Here is a 27,380-nt window from a genome sequence, read left to right as displayed (position 1 = left end):
GGCTAAGTTTTCGTATTTTTTAGTAGAGACGGGGTTTCACCGTGTCAGCCAGGATGGTCTCGATCTCCTGACCTCGTGATCCGCCCGTCTCGGCCTCCCAAAGTGCTGGGATTACAGGCTTGAGCCACCGCGCCCGGCCCCTCCTGGATATTTTTTAACCATTTCGCATCCTCTGTCACTATCGTGCCCTGGCCTAGGCTGCTGCATGGTGTTGGACAGTGCCCCTGCCACCTTCCCACCCATTCATGTTCCTCCCAGAACCTCAGGCTGTGACCTTATTTGGAAACAAGGTCTTTGTGGATGCGTTTAATTAGGAAGAGGTCATCCTGGAGCAGGCTGGGCCCTAAATCCAGTGGCCTGTGTCCTTATAAGAGGACAAAAAGACACAGAGGAGAAGGCTGTGCGACAATGGAGGCAGAGACTGGAGCGATGTGGCTGGACGCCAAGAAGTGTCAGGGACCGCTGGGAGGAGGCTCGGGACACGCCCCCACGGAGCCTCCGGAAGGAGCCACCCTGCCAACACCTTGATTCTGAACCTCTGGCCTCCCTAACTGTGAGAAAGTAACAGTGGGTTGTTTTAAGTCCCCGGTGTGTGGGGCTTTGTTTATAGCAGTTCTAGAAGCGAACACGGCTCCCAGCACAACTGGCTCTTCACTGGTCACCCTGAGACCCATACCCCACGCGGCAGCCAGGGACAGGCCTGGAAAATCCAGGGCAGGAAAACCCAGGGCAGGACAGTCCCGCTGCCGCTCCGAAAGCCGATTCCCTAACTGGGCTTTGAGGCTCTGCCCTCTGCCCCCGCGTGGCCTGTCCTCTGCAATCTGCTCCCCTTGCTCACTCTGTTTCAGCCACACCGGCCTCGCTGTTTCTCCTGAAATGCACCAGGCAGCTTCTGCCGCGGGGCCTTTGCACTCGCCCTGCTGGAGCACTCTTTCCCAGTGTCCGCAGACCTTGTCTCATTCCTTTGACATTTTTCTTGAATTTTTTTTTTTTTTGTTTGTTTGTTTGTTTTTTTGAGACAGAGTCTTGCTCTGTTGCCCAGACTGGAGTGCAGTGGCGTGATCTCTGCACACTGCAACCTCTGCCTCCTGAGTTAAAGCAGTTCTCCTGCCTCAGCCTCCTGAGTAACTGGGATTATAGGCGCATACCACCACGCAGGGCTAATTTTTGTATTTTTATTTTTGTTTTTTTTTTTTTTTTTTTGAGGCGGAGTCTCGCTCTGTCGCCCAGGCTGGATTGCAGTGGCCCGATCTCGGCTCACTGCAAGCTCCGCCTCCCGGGTTCACGCCATTCTCCTGCCTCAGCCTCCGGAGTAGCTGGGACTACAGGCTTCCGCCACCACGCCCGGCTAGTTTTTTGTATCTTTTAGTAGAGACGGGGTTTCATCGTGTTAGCCAGGATGGTCTCGATCGCCTGACCTCGTGATCCGCCCGCCTCGGCCTCCCAAAGTGCTGGGATTACAAGCTTGAGCCACCGCGCCCGGCCAATTTTTGTATTTTTAGTAGGTGATCCACCTGCCTCAGGTGATCCACCTGCCTTGGCCTCCCAAAGCGCTGGGATTATGGGCATGAGCCATCACGCCTGGCCTGATATTTTCATATTGAAAATTGCACCCTCTCCCCTCCCTCCCTCACTTGTTTCCCATTGTGCCATCTTCTGATGATGGTTTCACACGTTTGTCATCTTGCTGTTGTCTGTCATCCCTGCGAGAATGGACATTCCACAAGGGGGGGATGTCTGTCTGTCTCCCAGGTACTAGAGCAGTGCTGGGTACATCGTGGGTACCTCGTGGATGTGTTGAGTGTTGGGCTGTGGCTGGGCATGTTCTCACCTCGTGCCCTGGTGCCCGTCGGGGGTCCCAGGTCATCCATCCATTCATCCCTGTGCCTAACACCTGTACCCTCCCTTGCCTGTGGCCCCCTTCTGCTCCCGCAGAGCCCCCAAGTCACTGAGTCTGTGGCCATTCCCTCTCTGTCCCTCCCTTGGTGGCTGTGACCACCCCTTGCTAGCACTGCACTTGGCCCCTGAGCTCCACAGGTGAACCTAAGCCCAGAGAGGCCCAGAGTGGCCAGGGTGTGGAAGAACCAAGTTTTGCCTAATTCAGCGTCCATGCCTCCATTTCGCCATCCATAAAATTGGCATAATCAGATTCCTCATTTCTCGAGGTTGTCTTGAGCATTTTGTGAGGTCCTACATGAAGGTGCTTATTGCCTGGCGCTGGGAGCACAGAGAAGCCTTCCGTGTGGGCTGGGCTAGTGCTTACTGTTTTCAGTTTGCCGTGTGGGTGTTCCCTTTGCCAATTTTTGGAGGCAGTTGAGGCATCACAACCAGGCGACCCCAGGGACCAGGGAGGGACTTTAAACCCGAGTTCCCATGGATGGGTGGCCTGAGGCGGATCCTTCCTGGCCCTTGCTCCTCTCCCCAAGGAACCAAGTAAGTTCTGGGGGGTCCAAACCCACTGCAAGCTTTCTGGGCGGATTCCCAGGGCCAGCAAGACTTCTCTGCTGTTTGGCAAGATAGGAGACCTCGGCCAAGATAGGAGACCTGGGCCAAGATAGGAGACCTCGGCCAAGGTAGGAGACCTCGGCCAAGATAGGAGACCTCGGCCAAGGTAGGAGACCTCGGCCAAGATAGGAGACCTTGGCCAAGGTAGGAGACCTCAGCGAACTCTGGGTAGGGGCCGCTCTGCGTTTCTTCAGCGTAGTTCTTTCTGTCACTTTGTGCTCTGTTTCTGCATCTGTAGAATGGGGGTAACTGCAGTCCCCGGTGTGTAGGGGAGTGGACACTTGGGACTGCTATGGCGATGACACCCGTGCATGTACACATCCTGTGGACGTTGTCACCGCTGTGTCCTGGGGCTTGGTTGGGATGCCCCCGTGCCTGCCACTTGCTCAGTCTCCCTGGGCTTTGTAAGCTGTGCACACACTGGAGGGTATAGTAGAGAGAGCTGCTGCTTCGCACGTGTCCTGGTGCAGGGGTGCCCCCTGCCCCAGCATTGCTGTCTGGTGTCTGAGCAGGGAGGGGCAGAGGTGAGGGTGCTCCAGAGAGGGCCCTGAGCTGGCAGGATGCAGGCAAGCTCGCTTTTCACCACCTGGCTTAGCTCATCTAAGCTTCACAATAACCCAGTGTGGCCAGAACTGTTAGTTTCCCTGTTTACAGATGGGGACACTGAGGCACAGAGTGGTGATATCATTGGATTAGGACACACAGCTCCTAAGCTCCTTGCTTGGTGGGCAGCTGTCATGGGCAGGGTCCGTTCTGTGCTTTCATCCCTTTCCCCTGGACTGTGGCCCTTGGGAGTGACCGGGGACAGTCCTGGGTCCACCATGTGCCCAATCCTGGACATCAAAGCCCATGTCTGCCCTGACCCAGCCCACTCCCCTCTGGGTCACCCTTGAAGGCTTCCAGGCTGTGGCCGGCTCTGCCGTGCAGGAAGCTGACCCTGGCTGTCTTGGCTTCTCCCTGCTCGGCTATAAATAGCAGCTGCAGCGGCGGGCAGGAAGCTGCATCTCCCGGCACCTGGGCCCTGGGCGCTGCCCCCTTGCCGCAGCGCCTCCCGGAACTGTGCGGCCCTCAGTGGGAACGTGGAAGTGGAAGCGTGCTGTGCGTCGGGTGTGTGCTTTCTGGTTTGCTGTGTGACCTTCAGGCTCTCGCTGCCCTCTCTGTGTCACAGTCCCTGTCCGTGAGTCCAGGCCGCCTCTGTGCTCGTGGTGCCGTAAGGAGTGCCTTTGGGTGCTTGGAGGTGCGGAGGGCGCAGCATGAGGTTTGACATTGAGAAGGGGGCGCCTGACTTTTGCTTTGGAGAGAGGGGAGCTGAGTGGGAGGGGGCACCGAGGGAACCTGGGGAGGGGAGCTTCCCATAGGAGATATTCCTGTCTGGATGCCCAGCTGGGCGGTGGGAGGCTGGAGGGCCATAACGATGTGGAACTGCCTGGAGGGCCCCAGACTGGGAGGTGGGCCATGCTGGGTTGCTGTGTGACTTTTTGCACAGTGTCTCTGGGACCTGTGAAATGGAAGCGATGCCACCTCGCGGCACCTCTGGCAGGAAAGAGTCGCAAAAGGGCTTTGAAGCAAGGAAGGTGTTTTGTCGTGCCCTCAGTCGTCTTTAAGCATCTCGAGGGTTCATGTCGCTCATGCCATTACGTGCTTGTGGGGCAGGGCTCGCCCTGTTCCTTTTTGGCCTGCCCCGGGGCGCTGGCTCCTGAGTGGGGGTTTGTGAGAGCGTAGTCACCGGGAGCTGCAGGGCAGGGTGCTGACCATGCCAAGGACATCCTGAGCAGCTTTGGGTGGCCTCTGGTTCCCCAGCTCCCCCACTCCCCATTTGGAGGGACACCACCTGCACAGTGGGGGCACATGCTGCTCGGGCTCTTGGACGTCTCCTCCTGTGGGTGCCCCGCAGCAGCTCAGCTGTACCCTGCAAAGCCTTCTGCAACCTGGCATGTAGGGGTGTGAGGAAGCGTAGGTTTCAGCAGTAGGGGGATTTCTTATGGATCTTACTAGAACATGGGCTGTACAATCGGGCCATTTGTGACTGGTCAGGAAAAAAACGTTGCTCAAAAGTATTGATAAATTCTTTGTTGTTAATCTGGAGAGGGAAGTCTCTAGTGATAGGCCACAGGGCTCTGTCCGATCACGTTTTCATTAGACGCTGGACTCTGCACTGCTGGGGACGTGTATTCACATACAGGTGCTGGCACTGGGCATACTCGCCCATGCTGTGTAGCAGTGGAGAGACTGAGGCACGTGGACCCTGGTGGGAGTTCAGGATCTGTGGGGTGGGGCCTTGGGTGTTCCCTAGAGGCCTAAAGATTTTTGTTTTTGAAGCCTGTGTTAAGCCGCACGATGTCCTAATTCCCAGAAGCTGTGAATATATTATTTTATGCCACAAAGGGGATTTAAGGTGGCAGATGGAATTAAGGCTGCTAACCAGCTGACCTTGAGATGGGAGATTATCCTAGATTATCTGCTCGGGCTGGATGTAATCACAATGGTCTTTATGAGAAGGAGGCAGGAGGTCAGAGTCAGAGAGATTTGAAGATGCTGCACTGCTGGCTTTGAGGATGGGGAAGGGGCCATGAGCCAAGGAGTGCAGGCAGCTGCTAGAAGCCATAAAGGGTGATGGACAGGTTCTCCCCTAGAGTCTTCAGACTGGACGCAACCCTACTAATACCTTGGTGTTAGCTCTGTTAGATCCATTTCAGACCTCGGACCTCCAAAACTGTAAGGTAATAAACTCATGCTGGCCGGACACGGTGGCTCACGCCTGTAGTCCCAGCACTTTGGGAGGCCGAGGTGGGAGGATCGCTTGAGGCCAGGAGTTCAAGACCAGCCTGGGCAACACAGTGGGACCCCCCCTGTCTCTACAAAAAAATACAGAAAACTAGCTAGGTCCCAGCTAGTACTTGTGGTCCCAGCTAATCAGGGGACTGAGATGGGAGGATCACTTGAGCTCTGGAGTTGGAGGCTGCAATGAGCTGTGATCGTGCCACTGCACTCCAGCCCAGGTGACCAAGTGAGACCCTGTCTCAAGAAACCAAAAAAAAGAAACCCCAAACCCCCCCAAAACTTGTTCTGTTGTAAGTCACCGAGTTTGTGGTCATTGTCACAGGGGTAGAGGACACTTGCTGTCCCCACAGAGCCCGTGATTTCCCTGTGAACCAGCAACCGGGAACAGGGCCGTGGGTGATGTGGCCATGGAGACAATGGCTGCTTTCCTACCGTGAGTGACCTTGGAATTAAGTGACCCTCAGTTTCTTGACCTTGACCTGGGGACTGTGGCTGAAGAGCACACAGTGAAGAGAGAAACCTGCAAACTGTAAAGGGCTGTGCTGGGGAAAAACCAAAATGCAAAAGAAACACACAGAGAGGCAGAGAGACATTTGTGCTTTCTTTTTTCTTTTCTCTTCTTTCATGGTTTTTTTTTGTTTTTTTTTTTTTGTTTTTTTTTTAGACAGGGTCTTGCAATCTGTTGCCCAAGTTGGAGTCCAGTGGTGCAATCACAGCTCACTGCAGTCTTGACCTGCCAGGCTCAAGCAATCCTCCCATCTCAGCCTCCTGGGTAGCCGGGACTACAGGCATATGTCAACACGCTTGGCTAGGCTAATTGTTTTGATTTTTAGTAAAGATGAGGTGTCGTTATGTTTCCCGGGCTGGTCTTGAACTCCTGAGCTGAGGAGATCCTCCTGCCTTGGCCTCCCAGAGTGCTGTGGTTACAGGTGTGAACCACTGCACCCAGCCCCTTTTTTCTTTTTCTTTTTTTTAATCCCTTAAATCCAGTTGGGGTACCTGGTCCCAATGGTTGACCAGAAAAAAAATGTGTCCCCAGCATGTCCCATGACAAACCACAGTTGATTTCTCCCGGCTGGGTCTCCCATGTGGGCTCTTGGAGCCGCGGCCTTTCCCAAGGGGCAGGTGTTCCGGATTCTCAGAACAGCAGGGCACATGCTGCTGCCTTCCAGCTTATTAAAAAGAGGAAGACAACGGCCTGCGCCTCCTGCCCCCAGGCCTCTGGGCCTGCATGCAGAAACCTGAAGCCTGCAATTAAGTGAAACTGGATCCTTAGTGGGGAGAGGTTCTCCTGGGCTGCTGGAAGAGACTCCAGGTTCCAGGCCCTGAGGAGGACTGCCAGCTTGTCACGGACTGTGTGGGGTCTTGGGGGCAAAGAGGCGGCCAGGGAAGAGAGGAGAGAGGGAGACCAGGCCAGTCGAGCCTTAGCCCAGGACGCCAAACTTGGGGCTGTAAGCTAAGGTGGCTTTTTGTTAAAAGAGAAAAAAATAACAGGTGACTTTCAAATCACAGGAGTCGCCTTCCTGAAGGCCACCACCTCTCACTGGGGCCTGGGCTTTTCCAGGAGCCTCTGTGTATCGCTGCATGGCCTGGGAACCTGCCTTGTCTGTGGACACATGGATCTGTGCGTGCTGCTCTCCTGTTTGCTACTGGGGGAGCTGTATGACTGCTAGTTTTGTAGGTCAAAAGTAGTCGAGTATTGACAGCTTTGTATATAATTTGGCGCAGTAGTTTTCTCGGCTAGACGAGCGGCAGACCTGTGTGGTTCCAGACACTGTGTTCTCACGCAGCTTATCACATGACTCTGCCTCAGTTTCCTAATATGTGAAATGAGGACCTAAGTAGTCCTCACCTTCTAGGATTGTTTTGAGAATTAGAAGGGTAATAGACACAGCATCCAGAGCTGTGGCATTAGCTATCATTATTTTTATCTGTATGATTACAGGTTTTCACCATGTGCTGGTGCAGTTGGATCCAGTTGGCTAATTTTAACTTCTTATAGTATTTTGTCATGGGGATGTGACATGTGCTTGGTGTGTTTCCTGGGGAAAGCTACTTGGGTTGATCAGGTGCTTGCTGTGGGAAGGGGCTGCCGGAGACTTTCTAGCGAGCACCTCTGGGTGCCCGGGTGCTGTGGTGAGTGGATTTGCCAGCTCTGGGCTTCTCCTGATGATGCCAGGGGTGCTTCATGGGGGCTTTGCTGGGTCAGTCCTCTCTCCATTGAGGTGTGGGTCCCTCCCTGCCAGGTCCTAGTGGAGCTACCCAGGGCCAGTCTGGGCATGTGGTTTGGCAGCTGCTTTACATAAAAGACTGTTTTTGGTTTTTAGAAGCAGAACAAATATGTTCTCTATAAGCTGGAAAATTAAGGAACGAAAAGCTTGCACATAAAAAAATACAACCACGTTCCTACCCCCCAGAGACAGACTGCCAGCCTCCTGGCCAGTGTAGATTCTGATGAAAAGGAACAGAACTGTCCTCGCCCTGTTCACTGTCCTCCCCCTGTTGAGTGTCCTCCCCCGTTCACCATCCTCCCCCTGCCAGTGGCTGTAGGGGGAAGGGGCTATGAAATATACAGATTCCGGAGCCCCCACTCTAGACCCAGTAGGTTAGACTCCTGAAGGATGGGGCAGGTATTTGGCAGCTGGGGTGGGGCTGTGAGTCAGTGGGACCTGGGTTCAGGTCCCGCTTCTGCCTTCCTTCCATTAGGTGGGGCAGGAAGCCTTACCTCTCTGAGCTCTGTGACCTCGTCTTCTTGACTGTGTCCTGCATGGGGGCCCTGCACACAGTAGGTGCCCAACTGACCCTCTCATGCATTTGGTAAGGACGGCAGGGTTCTCAGCCTGGGCACTGTTCGAGTTTTGGGGGGCTGGGTCATTCTCTGTTGCAGGGAATGCTCTGGGTGCTGCAGAATGCTTAGCAACACCCCTGCCTCCACCCATCAGACCCCAGTGGCACCTCAGCCCCCTTTGCTACAGCCAGAAATGCCTCCAGACTTTGCCTACTGTCCCTCTGGGGGTCACAGTCACTCCCGCCAGACCCCTGCGATACAGGATCTTAGAGAGGGACCTTGGGAGGGGAGAAAGGTCCCATGAAGGTGTTTTCCTTGGAGCCCGCGCCCAGCGTGTAGATTTTGTTCACTCACTACTTCCCGTAAGTACCTAGTGTGTACTTCCCCTAGGCAGGCGTGACTCTGCCCGTCCACCCCTGCCTTCCCAGTGGGATGGGGTGGTGACTTAAGGCCCCGTTCCTGCCGCCCTCTCTCCCTCTGTGAAATGGGATAAGGTTATCTTGATGGGTTGCTGGTGATCCGGCGAGGAGCTCTGTGACCTTCGGGTGGGCTGTTTTCTTTCTGGGCCTTGGTTTCCCCAGCTGGAGAAGGGCGTTCATAATAGCATTTACCTTCTGGGTTGCAGTGGGGAGTCAGGAGTCACTGCGACTGTGATGGTGAGCCCATGATGTGTGCCCACTTCTGTCCTGGGGCTCCCTCAGCCTGCTGTGCCCCAGCGCTGGGGCAGAAGCCCTTGGCGCCTTCTCTGTGCCTGGCCTCGTGGGTGGGGTCTCTACTCCAGGGGGCTCAGTTGCCTTCCTCCCCAGGCCCCCAAGGAGCCAGCGCAGCAGAGATCACTAAGGGGATTAAGTGGGTTCATTTGATCCCGAACATGAACCTGAGCAGGCGGCTTATCTCCTCAAAAGCCAGGCGGGCAGTGGGTCACCCAGCCAAGCGGGGAGCGTGGGATTTTCTCCTCCAGCCACGGCCGTGCCCCTCCCACCGCCAGCCCCTCAGCTGCACGCTGCCCGTCTCAGTGCCTGCACATGCCGCGTGAATTCATCTGATCCTCTCAGTGATCTCGTGATCCAGCAGCTGTCGTCATTGCCAGGCAAGCACGAAGGCTCAGAGAGGTTAGCTCCCTGGCTCAGCGCCACACCGCATCCCAACCACCCCGACAATATTTACCCCATAGACTTGGAAAATCCCCTCTACTCCTGGGCACTGAAATTCTTCCTTAATACAGACTCGGCTCAGAATTAACAACAGCAAAAATCTGTGCGGTGCCTCAACCGTCGGGTAAGGGGAAACGAGAGGGAGGAGTGGCTGGCTCCCACTCAGAATGAGTAAGCGTGGATTCGTGAGAAAGCAGATCAGAGCCCTGCGGTGCTGGAGGGAGAGGAGAGTGACATTTAAGAAACAGCTAGTATTTGGACTGGTTCTGGCAGGTTTTTGTGAATGGCCAGGTCTTTGAAAATTGTGTAGGGAGGGCGACTTTTATGGAGTGGGACTGTCCCAAAGGCCATGAGCCAGTCATGGGGCAGCCAGAAACATCCCTGGGGTAGGGACCCTGCCATGGAGACCCCCCCGCCCGCCCTAACAGCGCAGAAAAAAATAACAGGAACAGTAAAGATAATATGCTGTTATTGTGAGATGGAATAATGATAATAAACAGTAACTATGTTTGGGGGGGTAACAGCATTGCCATCGAGACCCTCTGTTTTCATATCAATAATAATGACAAAAAGAAAAGAATGGCAGACCAGGCACCATGATGGACCCCCCACCCTGTCACCGTCTGGCTTGGATGACTACAGTAGCCTCTTCCAGGTCCCCAGTCCACTTTCGTCCCACTTGTCTGGTCTCTGAGTTGCAGCCAAAGGGATCCCATCAGAAGGACCATGAGACTCTTAAGCCTCTGGCCCGATGCTCTCCATTCTCTTCCCACTGCTCTGAGAATAAATTCAGAGGCCGCCTGGGAGCTCCTCAGCCCTCACCGACTGCAGCAGCCTCTGGGCCTTCGTGTTTGTTGTTCCACCCACCTGGAATGCTGTTCCTTGCATATCGATACAGCTGGCTCCTTGCTGCCATTCAGGTCTCAGCTCAGTGCACGTTTAGGAGGCCTGATGTGATGTGGAGGGGAGTTAGAGCGGAGGAGAGTTCCCACAGGAGGGAACCTGCCTGGCCACCCCAGGCCGCTCTCTCCCGCCGGCTGGCTCCTTCACCAGATTCCACATCATCATAGTTCTTATGGTTATTTTATAACCTTACAAATTTTAGAATTAAATCTCATTCTGTATGTGCATTTATATATATGTTGTTATATATGAATATGTATTCTTTATAACACATGTTTCTCATATAAAAATATATGATTGGTCTCTCCACACAATGGAATATTATTCAGCCATGAAAAGGAATGAAGTACGGATGTGTGCTACACTGTGGGTGAACCTTGAAACCATGATGCTGAGTGAAAGAAGCCAGACACACAAGGCCACATAGTGTACGATTCCACCTTCATGAAATGCCCAGAACAGGCAAACCCACAGAGACGGAAAGCAGATTGGTGGTTGCCGGAGGCTGGAAGGAGGGGACCTGGGGAGAACCTACTCCATGTTGATGGGGTCTCCTTTTAGGGTGATAAAAATGTTTTGTAATTAGATAGAGGTGATGGTTGCACAGCACTGGGAATGTCCTAAATGTCAGAGCTGCCTACTTTATAGTGGTTAATTTTATGTTATGTAAATTTCATCTCCATTTGAAAAATGTGGGAACTGAAAAAGATGGACTAGTCTCCCCTTAATCTTGGGGGATATATTCTAAGATCCCCAGTGGATGCCTGAAGCTGCAGACAGTATGGAACCCTATATACACTCCATCTTTTCCTACATGTATAGACCTGTGACAAGGTTTTCTTTACAAATTAGGCACAGTGAGAGATTAACAACCATAACTAATAATAAAATAGGAAAGGCCAGGTGTGGTGGCTCATGCCTGTAACCCCAGCACTTTGGGAGGCCAACGTGGGTGGATCGCTTGAGGCCAGGAGTTTGAGACCAGCCTGGCCAACATGGTGAAACCCTGACTATACTAAAAATAAAAAAATTAACTGGGCATGGTGGCGGATGCCTGTAATCCCAGATACTCAGGAGGCTGAGGCAGGAGAATCACTTGAACCCAGGAGGTGGAGGCGGAGGCTGCAGTGAGCCAAGATTGCACCACTGCATTCCAGCCTATACAATAGAGCAAGAAAAACAAACAAACAAACAAACAAAACCCAAAAATGGATGAGTTGTTTACTTGTGGAATTTTCCGTTTAATGTTTTCAGACCACCATACTGAAACTTCGGAAAGCTCCCACGGCTAAGCAGGAACTGCTGTACATATTTATTAAGCCCTTACTGTATGCTGGGCATTCACTGTTACTGTAGGCAGGCATTTGCTCACTGAGCCTCTGAGTCAGCCCTGTGAGCTGAGTTTCTATTTTACAGGCGAGGAAACAGGCTCAGAAGGGTTAAGTCACGTGCTCAGGGTCACAGAGCTAGAAAGCAGCACAGCTGGGGTTTGAACCCGGGTCTCAGACCCTATCCTGAGATCACAAGACCTGCACTCTGTGGCCTTGCTGCAGGTTGAGCCCTGCCAGGGAGCAGAAACAGCCTATGCCTGGGATGGGTCTCTCCTGCCTCTCTGTGTTGTCGCTACGCATACCCCTAAACTGCTGCCCTTGTTAGTGTGTGGCTTTGCATGTGTCCCGGGTGACACGGAGACTCTGGGGTGGGGCCAGTTCACAGCTCTGCCTGTGTGCATGGAACTTGGCTCATCTGCCGGGTCCAGAGAGGGTCCCCAGGCCGAAAGGCTGTTCCACGTCACTCATCCCCCACCCCCACCCTGGCCACAGAAGCAGGAACTTCCCAGCACGGGGCAGCGCAGGGAATGAGCGTGGCTCACTCTGTGGCGCGTGTGGGGCCACTGGGCTGTTTCAGTTTCTGCTGCGTTTCTTGCTCTGACTCAGGGCCCCGACCCCAGCTGGGCCACTTGGGCTTCTGAGTGCCTGCTGAGCTGAGCTGAGCTCAGTGGGACATGAGAAAGATCCTGGGCTGAGCTCCCCTTGCCTGGCGTCCTTGGGCCTTGGTTTTCCCATCTGTGTGGTGGGGGCTTCAAGGGGCCCCGTGTGTCAGTGGGTTGGTGTGGAGGGATTGGGTGTGGACACCAGGGGCCAAAAGCTGGTGGGGACTCATGGGGAAACCTGTGCCTCGGACCCCTCCAGACCAGAGGCTCCTGCAGAGCCCCGCCCATGGAGGATCTGGGTGGGGGGCTGCCTTGTCTCTGGGGGCTTCTGTTGTCACTGACCTCTGGCCCCCGCCTGGTGGTCACCAAAGCCTATGTTTCCCCTGGGCCTGCTGCAGAGGTGGGAGGCAGGGAAGGTGGGCTCATTCATCCAGTCCTCTCATCATGGCCCCCAGGGGGCCCTGCTTTTGGGTGTTTGAGGTGCTGGGGGCATTGGTTGGTGTCTCAGTAGGGTTGCAGGCTGGCAAGGGGCCCTGGGGAGGTGGCCTGGTGAATCCCGATGGTGAGCTTCAACTGAGCACTGCTGGGTGCCAGGCTGTAAGTTTCTCTTCAGAGTAGTCCCTGGCATCATCCCCCTTTTACAGATGGGCACACTGAGGTTCCGAGAAGCAAGGCACCTTCCTCAGGCTTTAAAAAATGACAGCACTAGGGCTGGAGTGGGAGCCAGCCTGATTTTAGCCTAATGTAATCGCCTCTTTTCACCACCAAGGAAACTGCCTCTGAGAAGTAAAGCAGCACCCACAGGGGTCGCGGTCTCCTGCCAGGATGCGATGGCTCAGGGATTTGATCTGGGTCTCAGGCCCATTTGAGGCCCCCCGGGGACTGTGTGTCAGCCCCACTCGTGCCTGGCTGTCCCCTCCTGTGTGTGGGCACCGGCTGAATGATGGAAGCAGGTCCCTCTTGGGAGCGGGTCACGGGTGCTGGGGCTGCGTCCTTGACCTACCCTGGGTCGGGGCTGGTGTGGAGGCAGAGGAGGATGTCCCTGGGGGTGGGGGCAGAGCATGCTTGTGAGGTGGAAGGTGGGGCGACTGAATCAGTGTGGGCCACCCTCCCACCCTGAATGTCCCCAGGCCCTCGTAACAAATCTCTTTCACCATCTCTTGACCTAGCAATTAATTGCTCCTGGCGGATGGTGCCCCCGCCCTCCAGGGAGCCTCTAACGGCCAGACCTTGCTCCTGGGTGGGGAGCCTGGGGCAGAGGCTGGGGCGGGTCCGCAGTGGTTTTTCTATTCGGCTGCAGATTTGGGGGCCCCCAGGTCGGGCAGCCTCTCTGGGAGAAGCCAGCAACTGACATTCTGGGGCACTTGCTCTGCCTGTCTGTGGGGCTAAACCTGAGTTAATTTACAACATACTGTGAGGCAGGTGTTGTGATGTTCCTCTTTTACAGACAGGGTCACTGTGGGGCCGAAGCTTCCGTCTCATCCAGCAGTCCCCGGTGCACCCTTGCCATAGAGGCCCTTCTCATCTCCCGCCCCGCTGGGGCTCCTCGGGCGGGAGGTGCCAGGCAGAGGCGGCGTCGTTGGTGCTGGCTGACGCTGAGTGTGGACCCCCGTCCTGGGAACTCTCTGGGAGGGCTTTCTTGCCTCACTGCCTCCATCTGCACAGGGGCAGGATGTGGGGCGGTTGTAATAATTAAACGAGCTAATCATCGTAAGGGGCTGAGCATTGTGAGGAGGCAGTGAAACCCTGAGCTTCAGGCCCCTCGGGGCTGTCGGTGCCCATGAGGGTGATGGGACTGGACAGACAGGTGGATGGACAGATGGCCTCCCTGTGCTGCCGCGTGGGGCCTCCGTGGCCTCCGGGCCTGGGCTGCGCTCCCTGCCATGTCGTGGCCCATGCTTGGCCGTGAGCCAGGCTGCTGCCACCCCGACAGAGCCCGCGTCCCCCTTCCCTCCCGAAAGCAGTCGATACCCTGGCTGCTTCCTGGCCTCTAATTGCTCCTGCTGGCTGCTGTCTCTGATGGTGGCCCCACACCCCGCAGCAAGGAGATGGGCGGCGAGGTTTCTGGGAAGCCTAGGCCCTGCTAAATCCAGGGCGCTGTCGGGGTGGAGAATGGAGCGGCCCAGAGCAGAGGGTCAGACGCTCGGGGTCCTACCTGCCGGCCCCTCGCTGGCTGTTTGAGCTGGAGCAGGTGACCCCGTGTGTGTCTGTCTCCCCACCCCTGAAATGGGGTCCGGGCAGTGGAGATGCACGTGGCCTGGCAGGAAGTGAGGGCTGTTCTTGTTATTGTGATGATCGCTGTCATGATTTTTGCAGTGGCTCCTCCCCAGTCGCTGTGCTTGGTGTCACTGCAGCCTCCCCTGTTGGGAGCAGACAGGTGGCCCTGGGACTGGGATGTGTTCCCAGGCAGGGCACAGGATTTCTCCTCAGTCCCCCTCTGAACGGGGCTTCGGACCATCCCCACCCCCGTGCTGGTCCCACTGCAGGCCCTAATCACTCACATCCATGCTGCCGGCCCCCTTGGCCTTGGTCTGGCAGCCCTTGCCCTGGCTGGTGGAGGAGGGATGGGAGGGAGAGAGGCTGTGACCCCCATCTTCGCCCACTCCCCCGCCCTTGGTTGTTGCAGTCCAGAGGGGACTGAGACCTTGGTGAACTCTGGGTGGCTGCCTCCGCAGCTTCCAGGAGAACTGGCTTGGGGCGGGCTGCCTCGGCTGTCACTGGAGAAGGAAAACAAAATATCCCCGCGGGTTCTCAATGGAAGGACTGCAGAGCCTGCCTCCCTCCCGCTCTGGCTGTCTGGGCTGCTGGCTACCACAGGAACGGAGACCAGGTGACACCACTGCAGGGGACAGGGGAGGCTCCTTGTTCACCCCGTGTGGGAAGATGTACCTGGTGGACCCTGGCCAGCCCTGGGAGGGTGGTGAGCCGCCTCCACGTCTCAGGGCACCGGGGTTGTGCTGTGCTGGAAGTTCCCAAACTCCACCCTTCAGGGAAGGCTTCTGGGGGTCATGCCTGCCCCTTGGCGGCCAGGGTCTGATCTGTGGGTCTGCAGGGTCCAGTTTAGAGCTTCTGCAGAGCATGCCCTGAGGCTGGCTCATGCTGGCCTGGCAGGTTCCTAGGGCCTGGGGCGGGCACTGAGCATCTTGGCCTCGGTGCCCAGTACAGAGGTGGCCTGGAGTGGAGCCTGGCTGCTGTCGCCCACCTCGCCCGTCTCTGTGGGCACTGTGGGTGTTTGGTCAACACCCGTTCTTCTCCCTTCTGGAAGATGCCCCTCCTGTGGCCCTGCTGAGGGTGTGGCTGTTGTGGCAGGTGTAGCCACTGCTCAGGGGAGGCTGGGCTGAAAGGGAGGATTTGTACTGAGCCCTGGGCTTGAGTAATCATGGGTCCTGGAGGCACAGGAGCCCCGAGGCAATGGCCCACCCTGTTCCTGTGGCTGCCGCAGGTCTGGTGGGAAAGGTGCCAGAGTCCAGACACCAAGCTGGAGCCCCACAGTTCTGATCCTCCACGCAGGAAGAGGTTGAGGCTGGGTCTGGAGAGGGCAAGAGGTTGATGCCTCCATGGAGCCCTCAGGGATTGACCCAAAGGCGTCCTCGCTGGCCCTGCCTCACACTGTTCCTACTCAGTTATGTGTTCCATTGGGCATTGGCTCCCCTATTCCGCCATCCCCAGCTCCACCCCCCTCCGGCTCTGGCTCTCCACTCCCCATCCCTCTGGCTCCTCCACCATCCCCTTCCATTCCTCCGCCTCCCCCTCCAGCCCCATCCCCTCCTTCCTCCCATCCCCCATTCCACTCTCTGGCTCCACTCCATCCACTCCCATCCCCCTTCCGGCTCCTCCACCTCCCCCTCCATTCCCTCCCCATCCCCCTCCATCCACTCTCCTTCCTCCTCCAGCTCCATCCACTCCCTCCTCCTCCCCACCGGCTCGTCTCCACTCCCCATCCTTCGATCTCCCATTCCATCCCCTCCACTCCATCCCTCCATTCCATCTGTCCCCTCCATCCCTCCATTCCATCCATCCCTCCACCCCTCCTTCCATTTCCACTCCATCCATTCCATCCCCTCCTCCATACCCCTCCATTCCACTCCCCATCCATTCCTTCCATCCTCCCCCTCCATCCTCCATCCCCTCCATCCCTCTGCATTCCCCCTCCGGCTCCATCCACTCCATCCCTCCATCCTCCTCCCCTTCCATCTCCATCCCCTCCCCATCTCCCTCCATCTTCACCCCCAGATCCCCCATTCTCCCTCCATTTCTTCACTCCTGTCCTCCGTCCCCTCCATCCTCCATCCCCGTCCCCTCCAGTCCGTTCCCCGTCCCATCTCTCCATCTCCCTCCCCATCCACCCCATCCTCCCATCCATCCCCCTTCCTTCCATCCCCCACCCCATCCTTCCATCCTCCATCCCTCCCATCCCTCCATCCATCCCCCTCCCTCCACTCCCCAGCCCTCCTTCCTTCTAATCCTGGCTAGTTCCACCACTGCTTCCTTCACCTTTCATTCTTTTCCTTCCTTATGGACTTCATTCTGTGTCTTGGCTCAGTGTCTCCTCCTGCAGGAGGCCCTCCCTGCCCCCCCTGCCCTCCCTCCCACCACTGCAGGGTTGCCATGGTTTATGTCCGTCACTCCAGAGGCCACTCTTTGCAATCATCTTGCTCACTTATGGGTGTACTGGAGGGCGTTCAGGTGTGGGTATGTGTGACCTCGGGCCCTAAGGCCCTCAACTTTTGTGTTTCCAGTCACGCCCCTGTACCTGGCAGGTAACAGGGGGTCTGTCCCTTCTGTTTGTTGAGCGACTGAAGGTTGATGGTGTCCTGGTCGAGGCATGTTGAAGCTGCCTCTGGGTTTGCATGTCGGCTGGCTCCGTCTCTTGCAGCTGTGTGGCCTTCAGTGGTGGCTTCCCATCTCTGAGTGTGGTGAATGGATGAGTCAGGTTGGCCTCTGTGGCTGGGGTGAGCCAGGCAGGCTTCCTGGAGGAGGAAAAGATGGTGCTTGCGCTGATTCCAGCAGGGTAGAGAGCAAGGTGAGGGTGTGTTTGGTGGAGTTGAGGGCAAAAGCCAATGTCAGGAGGTGGGCCTTATAGGGCTTGTTTGGGAGCTGACAAGGGGGGCGGTGGCAGGTGGGCGCAAGTCTCAGCCTGTGGGCCATGAGTGGTCACAGTGGGCTTGGCAGAGGAGAGCCTTGGAACTGGTCCTTGCTCCTCCCCATGCATCTGCTTTGCTGGGAGACGAGCCTGGCCAGCCCCAGGGGTGCGAGGATGGAGGCCTGGCCCTTCCTACAGCTGCGGGTGGACTGAGCCTTCTGCTTCAGAGGAAGGTGGGTGCCCAGGTTCCCCCAGCCTGGGAAGGTGAGGGTGAGTGAGGGGGAGCATGGGAGCTTGCTGGGGGCCAGTGAGCGTATAGGAGGTGGTGGGGACGCCGCGCGGGGAGGGCCCGCAGAGCTGGCCAGTGGACCTGGGCCTGAGCTGGAATGTGTGTGGGTGGCCCTGAGCCGGTGAGCGTGAACCAGGTGTGAACGTGTGAATGTGAGTGCAGCAGAGTGAGCAAGTTCTACTGTGGCCTTGAGCAAGTGAGTGGCGGCTGTGAGCACAGGGAAGCGTGAGACAGTGAGTGAGACCCACCGCTGCGGGGCTGAGCTGGGAGACGAGCTGGGAGACGCCTGGCCTGGGAAGCCCTGACAGGTGCAGCAGCCAGGGAGGCATGGGGCCCGGTCCACACTGCGGCCCACACTGCGCACGCCCTGGCCGCTCGCGGGCAGCCTGGGCTGGAGCAGCCTCTGCCCCACGCTGCCAGCCCTGTGCCCTGGTGCCCTGGTGCCCTGGCTCCCCATGGCTCAAGCATTTGGCTGTGGGTTTGGATCCCCGCTCACTCCCTTCCTTGCCGTGTAGCCTTGGGTGAGTCTTCCCTCAGAGCAGCAGTTTCCTGGCCGGGAGCACGGGATGACCGCGTCCCTGAAAGGGTCCTGTGCAGGAAGTGAATGTTGTCACCCTCTCCTTCCCTCCCCCACCAGCTCTGCCCAGGGTCGGAGGGGAGGAGCGGGCCTCTGATCCTCACCATCCCTTGCCTGCCTTTCGGACTCTAATGTGGAATGCTCTCCCTGCTGGCCGCTCTCCCACCTCGCTGCGCCCAGCCTGGGCTGCCCACCACATCACTCGCCCGGACTGGCACAGTGACCTCTCCCTTGGCTGTGGCTTCCGCCCTCACCCGTGCTCCACGGCCGGATGCATCTCCACTTTGGAGTGGGACCTTGCCCCTCTGCAGCCTTCATAACTCTCCTAAGGTGCTCTGCTTTGGAGAGAAAACCCGTCTGCAGAACCCTGCGTGACCCGCCCCTGCTGCCTCCAGCCCTCTCCTCTCTTCCTCTCCCGCGGGCTCTGCTCCAGCCTGGGCCCTGGGTTCCTTCCCACCTCAGCCCAGCGCTCGCTGCCCCTTGGCCCCTCAGTCATCTCTCTGGATTCTGGCCAGTGTGACAGGTTGCCTCTCCTGGGAAGTCCCTGCTGAGTTTTCTAAATTGGGAACCCCTCTTTGGACCTATGTGTCACTCCATCACTGCTGGGAAATTCCCTGTTTCGCCCTCGACAATGTGACCCTGGGGCCAGCCGCCACTGGCCTTGACCCCATGCCACCGGGACACTGTGGGACTCTGTCTCTTGGGGATTGCAGGCTGAGCTGGCTGGGGTTGGGAGCAGGTTAGGAGAAGCTGGGGTCTGATCTCCCAGCTGTCCCTCCCAGGTGGAGGTTGAGAGCTTCTTCGTGCCCGGGGAGAGCGCCTGCCAGGCCTGGCTCTGCCCTAGCCCATGACGGGACGTGCTGCAGGTGTCTGGCCACCGAGGCTTCCGGGAGCTGGGGAGGGCGGCTGTGAAGATGTGCCCGGGCCCTCCCTGTTTCCAGCCTTCCCGCAGGGCCTGTCTCTGGAGCTGACGCAGATGGCAGGACCGAGTGCCAAGCCTGGGGGCATCGTAGTGAAAAAAGCGCTTAAAAAAGAAAAAAGGGCAGGAAAGAAGCCGCTGGCTTGTCCTCCTGTGAGCTGCCCGCAGCTGCCCTTTCAAAGGCTCCCTCCTTGGGGCCTGAGGGCCTGCCAGGCGCTGGAGAGGGCTGGCCTCTAGGAGCTTGGCTGCCAGCCCCTGGGTGGGGGTAGGAGCCATGTCCAGCAAGAGCTGAGCACTCAAAGTGGCACACACTGGCGCTGAGGGCACTTCACGCTCATGGCATTCCTGTGGGGTCAGCGTTGTTTAAATCATCATTTCCATTTTAGAGACGGGCAATCTGAGGCTCAGAGGGGTGAAGTTGCTCGTTCCAAGTTGCACAGCTAGGAGCTAGGAGGGGGTAGCGGCCAGATTGGCACCTGGGGAGCCTGGCTTCAGAGCTTGAGCACTACACACAACTCCCCCCGGCCTTGTGGGAGTGGGCAGCCCTGGCCCCGCCAGTCCCCATCCCTCAGCTTCAGCGCGGGGTGGAGAACGGGTTTCCCAGAGGCCCACTTGAGACTGACCCTGTCCAGTGCTCTGCCCGCTGTACTATTTTTTACTTGTGCTTTTCATGCAGAAGTTAACACGATAAAGAATGCATAAACCCCTCGGTGCAAATTAGCGAACAATTATAAAGGGATCACCTTGTAGCCACGGGCTGCCTTCTCCCCAGAGGTGATTGGCGTCCTAACTTTTGTGGGAATGACATTCTTTTTGTTGTATTTGACGACCTCTGCAGGCCTCTGTACAAATGTGAAAGTTGTTTTGTCTTCCCCAGAATCCTATCATGGAACCACAGAGTCTGCAGCCTTAAATCTGGCTTCTTGGACACAGCCTGAGTCTCAGATTCCTCCCCTTGGTTCTGTGTATCTGCACTTTGTTCTTCTTGATTGCAGAGTTATGTGGCTTGGATGCACCACTGTTTGTTTATCCATTCACCTGTCGATGGACCGTTGGGTTGTTTTCAGTTGTTCTGCGATTGTGCATAAAGCTTCAGTGAACATTTGTGCGTGAGTCTATGTGGCTGTTTTCATGTCTGTCTGATAAAGACCTAGGAGTTGAATTACTGGGTCATACGGCAAGCATGTGTTTAACTATAAGAAACGGCCAAACTGTTTTTGCAAAGTAGTTGCTCCATTTTGCATCCCGTTGGCAACGGGTGAGGGTTCCAGGCGCTCCTTCTTCTCACCAGCACTTGATGTTGTCTGTTTCATGTTTGCCATCCGCATGGGTGAGCAGTGGTCTTTCGTGGTGTTAACTGCCCTCTCTTAAGGACTGATGACATTGGGCATCTTTTCGTGTCTCATTGGCCATGTGTTTATACTCTTTGGTGAAAGTGTCTGTGTTGTCTTTTGCCTGTCTGCTGCTGGGTTGACTGGCTCATATTGATTTGTGGGTGTCCCCTCTGTATTCTGGATACTAGCTGTCATTTCACTATTTTTGACTTTGTATGGTAACTCAGAAATTCTTAAATGAGGCTGGGCACAGTGGCTCACACCTGTAATCCCAGCATTTTGGGAGGCCAAGGCAGGAGGATTGCTTGAGCCCAGGAGTTTGAAACCAGCCTGGGCAACATGGTGAGACCCTGTCTCTACAAAAAAATACAAAAATTAGCCGGGCATGGTGGCAAGCACCTGTAGTCCCAGCTACTTAGGAGCCGTAGGTGGGAGGATCGCCTTAGGTTGAGGCTGCAGGGAGCCATGATTGCACCACTGCACCCCAGCCTGAGTGACAGAGCAAGACTGTACCCAAAACAAAAACAAAAACACTCCAAAATACCAACCGAACAAAAATAAATTCTTGTATGAGAATAGTAGACACCCCCTCCCCCGACACCATCCTTCAGGTGTCGGTCGACCCATCTGCCTGTTTGTGGGGTCCTCTGGGTAGGTAAGGGGGCAGTTTCCCAGTAGCCTGGCCATGGGGCCCTGGACCCCTTGGTGGTCTTGCCAGGGTGTGGACTGCCTTTAAATCCACCATCTGGGATCAAATCGCAGCTTTGTCACTTCCCGGCTCTGAGAACTTGGGCATGAGATTTGATTGTCTGAGCCTCAGTCTCCCTCTCTGTCAAATAGGTAGCAGTAAGTGCCTCACAGGGTTGTCATGGAGAAATACTTGGCCCAGTGCCTACGACGCATGGGCCCCGACGGCAGACATGGTCTTTTTTCCCTGCACATTGATGTCGTCATGCCAAACCCCATACATGCGATGTCAGGTAACGAAACCCATGTTTTCTCCACAGGTCTCCCTGAGTCTTTGAGGACACAGCCTTGCTGGAGGCAGTTGCTGGTAGGTTCATGTCTGTCTCCACTTGGTGTCCCCAGGAGGTTCATCCTGCCTGGTCCTTTTCGCGGGAAGGGGGTCTGGAATTACTCGGAGCCAGGTTCGGCCTGGAGTGTGTGGTGGGGGCCTCGGGGGGCGTGTGGGGTCTGGCATGTCAGAGCTGTCCAGTGCAGCGAGCAACTAGGGCAGTTTGCGGGGTCCCCCGGGGACAGGCTGTTTCCTGGCTGAGTTGGTGCAGTGATTTTTTGATGGCGCCTGAGAGATGGGAGGGTCTCTGACAGTGTCAGTGTCAGGAGGGTGGGTTTCCCTGGGCTCCGGGGTTCTCGGTCATATTGCTTTTGTGCTTTGGTGGTGGGCCTGCAGGTTTGGCCAGGGTGGCGCCTGTGGATGGGCCCAGGTGTTTGGGTGTTGGGTGCCGGAGGAAGCCCTCAGGCTGAACCACCACTGTGGTCCCTGCGCCCAGCAGGCAAAGAGGTGGCCTGGGTCCCAGTCTTGTCACTGGTACTTCTGTGCTGGGCACCCGGGCCAGGTTGCTTCATCTCTCTGCATCTCTGTCTCTCCATCTGTAGACTGGGGAGCAATAACAGTTTCCCCTTGTAGGGTTGCTGTGATGATTAACGCTCATAGAGAGCAGTGCCTGACCCGAGAAGGTGCCTCACCAGTCATAATCACAGGTCGTGCTTTTCACATGTCACACCATTTCATGACCCTCCCAGCAACACTCCAGAATGGGTGCTTAGCCTCATTTTACAAGTGAGGAAACTGAGGCACAGCTTGGTCACCTGTCCCAGATCTTTCAGCTGGAAGCAAAGAGCCAGAAGCAAAGAACCCCTTCTCACCCTTCCCAGGGAATCCAGCAAGATTTTCCTGGAGTGCTCATTTCCCAGCCAGGCAGATGGTCACCGAGGGCATTGCCGGGCTCGTGCACGTGGAGGCTCGGGCACACGGCGGGCACACAGCATGTTCTGGCTCATCACAGGCTGCTGTCGGGAGATTTCATTCTTGTTCCAAATACAGTCATGTGCTGCATAACGATGTTTTGGTCAACGGTGGACCGCATATATGACAGTGGTCCCATAAGATTATAATGTCACTTTTTTTTTTTTTTTGAGACAGAGTCTTGCTCTGTTGCCCAGGCTGGAGTGCAATGGCATGATCTTGGCTCACTGCAACCTCTGCCTCCCAGGTTCAAGCTATTCTCCTGCCTCAGCCTCCTTAATAGCTGGGATTACAGGTGTGTGCCACCATACCTGGCTAATTTTTGTATTTTTAGTAGAGACGGGGTTTTGCCATGTTGGCCAGGCTGGTCTCGAACTCCTGACCTCAAGTGATCCTCCTGCCTCGGCCTCCCAAAGTGCTGGGATAACAGGTATAAGCCACCATGCCCGGACAATACCACATTTTTACTGTTTCTTTTCTATTCCTTTGAATTATTCCTTTCTGTTACTGTTCCTTTGGATACACAGTGTACCACTGGGTTTCAGCTGCCTGTGGGAGTCAGTCCAGCCGCACACCGTACAGGTAGCCTGGGAACCACAGGCTTACACCAGCGTTGTCCAATCATTTGGCTTCCCTGAGCCACATTGGAAGAACAATTGTCTTGGGCCACTCAGAAAATACACTAGCACTAATGATAGCTGATGAGCTAAAAAAAAAATAAATCACAGAAAGGTCTCATAATGTTTTCAGAAAGTTTACAAATGTGTGTCAGGCCACATTCAAAGGCGTCCTGGGCTGGGGTTGGATGAGCTTGGATGACACCACACAGCCTGGGTGTGCAGCCCGGAGACAGACCATGACCGAAAGTCAGTAAGTCCGACGCTTAGCGGGTCTAGCACCGGGCTGAGGAACAAGCCGTGAAGGGGTCTAGGGAGCGTGTGGGTGGGCTGGGGGTTGCAGTTTCAAAGTGGGGGTCAGGGTGGGCCTCCCTGGGAAGCTGGCCCTTGAGCAAAGACCTCTAGGAGGGGAGGAAGGGAGCACGTAGGTATCTGGGGGAAGGGTGTCTCAGGCCGGGGGAACAGCCCTGCCAAGGCACCGAAGCGGCTTGGAATGGGCCTCTCGGGTTGTGGGATTCTGAGTTACCTGGGGGGAGTTTACCTGGGGGAGGCCTCTTTCCTTTGTCCTGAGCCTTTGGGGACCTCCCACTGGGCAGGAGGGGAGATCAGCCCTGAAGGTCATCTGCTTCCTGGGGCTGGGCCTTGGGCCCTAAAGCCCTGGAGCCTCCTAACCCAGATCTCGGCAATCAAAAGCGCATCCGTCGGCATCAATCAGATCGGCAAAAACGGCATCAGATCGAAATCAGCGGCATCAGATCGATCAGATCGAAATCAAAACATCATCGATCGGCTTTGGCATCAGATCGGCGCATCAGTCAATCAAAGCATCAGATCATCAAGCGGCATCGAAGATGTCGGCATCCGTCAACGCATCAGATCATCAAAAGCATCATCAGATCAAAGCGGCGCATCAGATCAATCAAAGCATCAGATCGAAATCAAAACCGGCGTCGAAAGATCGGCATCAAAAAGCATCATCAGATCGGCGCTGCCGGCGAAATCAGATCGGCAATGCGAAAAATCAGATCGGCGCTTGGCATCAGATCAATCAAAGCGCGGCGAAATCAGATCAATCAAAAGCATCGGATCGGCATCGCCATCATCGGCATCAGATCGGCATCATCATCAGATCAACCGGCGTCGTCAATCAAAATCAGTCAATCAAAAGCGGCGAAATCAGATCGAAAAAAAAGATCGACAACGCTGCAGCAGCATCAGATCGGCACGCCAGCGAAAAATCAGATCAGCACTTTCCGCTTGTATCAGATCAATCAAAACCGTCAGATCAATCAAACCGGCATCAGATCAGCATCCGGCATCAGATCGGCATCAAATCAATCGCCGGCGAAAATCAGATCGGCGAATCAGCATCAGATCCGGCATCAAAGCATCAGATCAGATCGGCATCAGATCGACATCAGATCGGCGCATCGGATCGGCGCGTCATCAGATCGGCAGAAGAAATCAGATCGGCAAATCAGTCGAAAATCGAAGCGGCATCGAGATCCGAAAAATCAAAAAGCGGCATCGGATCGGCGGCAAATCGAGATCGGCATCAAAATCGGTCGAAAAATCAGGCAGAAATCAGTCGAAAAATCGAAATCGAGGTCGAAATCAAAAGCATCGGATTCATCCGGCGTCATCGTCGGCGCGTCGGCATCAGATGTCGGCATCAGTCGGCACTGGCAGAAAATCGGATCCTCAAATGTCAAACATCAAAAACTTGAAGTTGGAAGGAAAGTGGCCTGGCCTGGGCTGTTTTTCCTGGCCTCCTCCTCCTCTGCCTCTCTGTCCCCCATCCATCGGCGTCTCCGTCTCCGGCCTAATGGGGAGCCTTCCTCCTGTGGCTGAGTTATCTGCTTGTCATGCCAGTGGCCCACCCGAGGACGATAAAAGGGCTTTTTGTCTGCAAGCACTTAGCTTCCTCCGCCGGGGCGATCCATCACATCTGAGGGAGGCCGGGAAGGCAGACAGACGGTGGAGTGGGGCCTCCTTCTCCCCTGCTGAGGGAACCTGATGCTCCCAGGAGCCCCCTTGCAGGACCCAAGTGGCTCCTCAGCCTGAAGGCAAGGCCTGTCTGGGGGCCAGCAGGGGTGAGTGGGAGCGGGGCCATGGGGGCACATTGAGGCAGGCAGATGCTCTGTGCTCCCCTCGCAGAGGACAGATGCTGCCCGGATGCCCTGCGCCGCCACACCCACTTGGCAGCTCTGTGGGGTGCCTCTGGGACCCTCCCTGCTGGGGATGGGGGGGGTGCAGCCTTTTCTGCGGAAGAACCCTGATGGTAGAAGGGGGGATGGGGGAGATAAGAGGGGACAGACGTCGGGGCCAACACTGGCTATGCATGCACGTATGTCAGCCCCCGGTTAAACACTTTATGGAATTACCTCCTTAAATCTCAGAGCGACCCTGGAGGTGGGCAGCCTCCTTATCCCCATCCTCCAGATGAGGAAACTGAGGCACAGGGAGGCAATGTGGTGTCCCTAGGGTGCAGTAGCAGAGGGAGGGCTTGGCCCCAGGCTCCCAGCAGCACTCTTCCCTGCGGACCTAGGACCTTAGAAGGGGGCTGCGGGAGCCCCTGGCCCCGAAAGTGGGTTCCCCATGACTCAAAGCTCTGTGAGTGATTCTTCAGCTGGGAGTGGGGTGGGGAGGTGGGCGTCTGGGATCGTCTATACATTGGGGTGAGGGGTCAGGTGTGGGTGGGGGCTGGGGTCTCTGGGTACCCTGGGCGGGTGATCAGGGACACCAAAGGTATGTGTGGGGAGGTTCTAGGGCCCTGGCCCAGTGGGATCTTGCCTCTTGGGGGCTCTGAGAGGACCAGCCTTATCCCCAGTTGGACGGGGCCCTGGGCCCTTCTTGGGTGGGGAGGAGAGCAGTGGAGGTCCCCCCGCCCTTCCCTGTCTGCCATCCTCCTCCCTCTCCTTCTCAGCCTGGATGCTCAGCCCTGGGCAGGGGCTCCCTGCAATTCCTTCCTCCCCTCCCCCTTCCTTCCTGCTCCCTACCCCTCCTTCTCCTCCTCCCTCCTTCTCCCCACAGGCCACCCTCAAATGACAGCAATTAATGGTGCCTGTGATGGCGGGCTGAGAGGAGGAGGCTGACAGTTGAGCGTGTGTGCCTGCGGCCGCCCGCTAATCGGGCCCGGGGGATGCCCCTCCTGCTGTTGGCTCCAGGCGCCTGCCCCGCCATCACTCAGAGGGGAGCAGGAGTCCTGGACAGGCCTGCGGGAGCTGGTGCAGAGCCCCCATCCCTGCAGCCCCCTCCCTGTCCTTCTATTATTATTATCATTTTCTTTTATAAATGGGTGGGCTCTGGCTGGACTCTTGTTCAGCATGAGTTGGTGGATGCCTCCCAGACGTTCTTCTCCTGAAATGACCTCGCATGTGCCCATGTTGTCCTCAGGGCCAGCCGTCCCCACAAGGCCCCATCCTTTTGTCCCTGCTTCCCTGGGAGGGGCGGGTTGGGTGGAGCCCAGGAACCGTGTCCTGGGTGGACAGCAGGCATCAGTTAAATGCCCCGGCCTGAGTCCTCGGGGCCTGGGGGCAGCTATCTGAGCCCAGAGCCTTGAGCCTGGTCTGGTGGGGTGGGGAAGTGTGTTGTGTTTGTCAGAGTTACAAGAATCCTGGCCAGCTCTGTCCACACTGGGCCTGGTGCTTGACAATTTGTCACTTGGCAGCAGCAATAATGAAGCCCCTGGTGTATACTGGGGCCTGCACTTGGTACGTTCACTTTGGTTCATTTTACTTGCAGTTTTCTGAGGAGTGTGGTATTCTCACCTTGCTTTTGTAGAGGGGGAAACTGAGGGGCAGAGAGGCAAAGTGATTTGCCCTAAGGGCCGCAGTGCCCTAAATGACGTAGCTAGCATAGGACAAAGCTGGGGTTCAACCCGGACCCAAACTGTCCAATGCTCATACATCAGGGGCCTTTGGGAAACTTGAGGGCCAGTTTAGGAACCAGCAGACTGATTTAGAAGGGAGGAAATAGTCCCCGGGCACTGGGAATGGAGTGAGTAGTGTTAATATGTGCATCTCTTCCCCTGTTACACTTAGGATCATCTTCATTGAGATGTAATTAACCTATAATGATGCACCCATTTTAAGGGTTCAATGCATGAGTTTTGGCAAATGTAAACATTTGTATCACCTCCACAATCAAAATAAAGTGTTTCTGTCCCCCCTAAATCCCCGCCAGTCCCTTGACACTAAATCTCGAGCGCCCCCTCCCTGCCCCTGACTAGAGGTACCCACCGATCTGCTGTTATAGAAGCTTTTAACTCTTGTAGAATTTTTAAATAAAATTATCACCAGGTATGTACTTCTTTGTGTCTCGCTTCTTTCACTCTGCATAACCCATGTTGCTCATGTATCAATTCGTTCTCTTTCATGGCTAAGTAATATTCCATTGTGTGGATATATTACAGTTTATCTATTAATCAGTTGATGGACATCGAAGTTTCCAGTTTTTGGCTATTGGGAATAAAGCTGCTCTGAACACTCTTGTGTAAGTCTTTGTGTGA

General features: G+C 55.9%; 1 protein-coding gene across 27 annotated transcripts in view; it reads left to right on the top strand.

The window, feature by feature from the left end:
* The window catches only part of NCOR2 (nuclear receptor corepressor 2), a 238,508-nt gene that overhangs the window by 10,354 nt on the left and 200,774 nt on the right, over window positions 1–27,380 (top strand). For 26 of the 27 annotated variants that reach the window (XM_031650908.1, XM_031650896.1, XM_031650907.1 and 23 more), the window contains exon 2: window positions 21,274–21,320. The exons of the other annotated variant lie outside the window; for it this stretch is intronic. The gene's annotated coding sequence lies outside the window, so the exon portion shown is untranslated. The remainder of the gene's footprint in view (window positions 1–21,273; window positions 21,321–27,380) is intronic. 27 annotated transcript variants of the gene reach the window in all.

Source organism: Papio anubis, chromosome 9, assembly GCF_008728515.1.
Source record: "Papio anubis isolate 15944 chromosome 9, Panubis1.0, whole genome shotgun sequence".
In the NCBI taxonomy this organism is placed as follows: Eukaryota; Metazoa; Chordata; class Mammalia; order Primates; family Cercopithecidae; genus Papio; species Papio anubis.
Note: the sequence above shows the minus strand (reverse complement) of the source record. Positions and strands in the feature narration are given on the sequence as shown.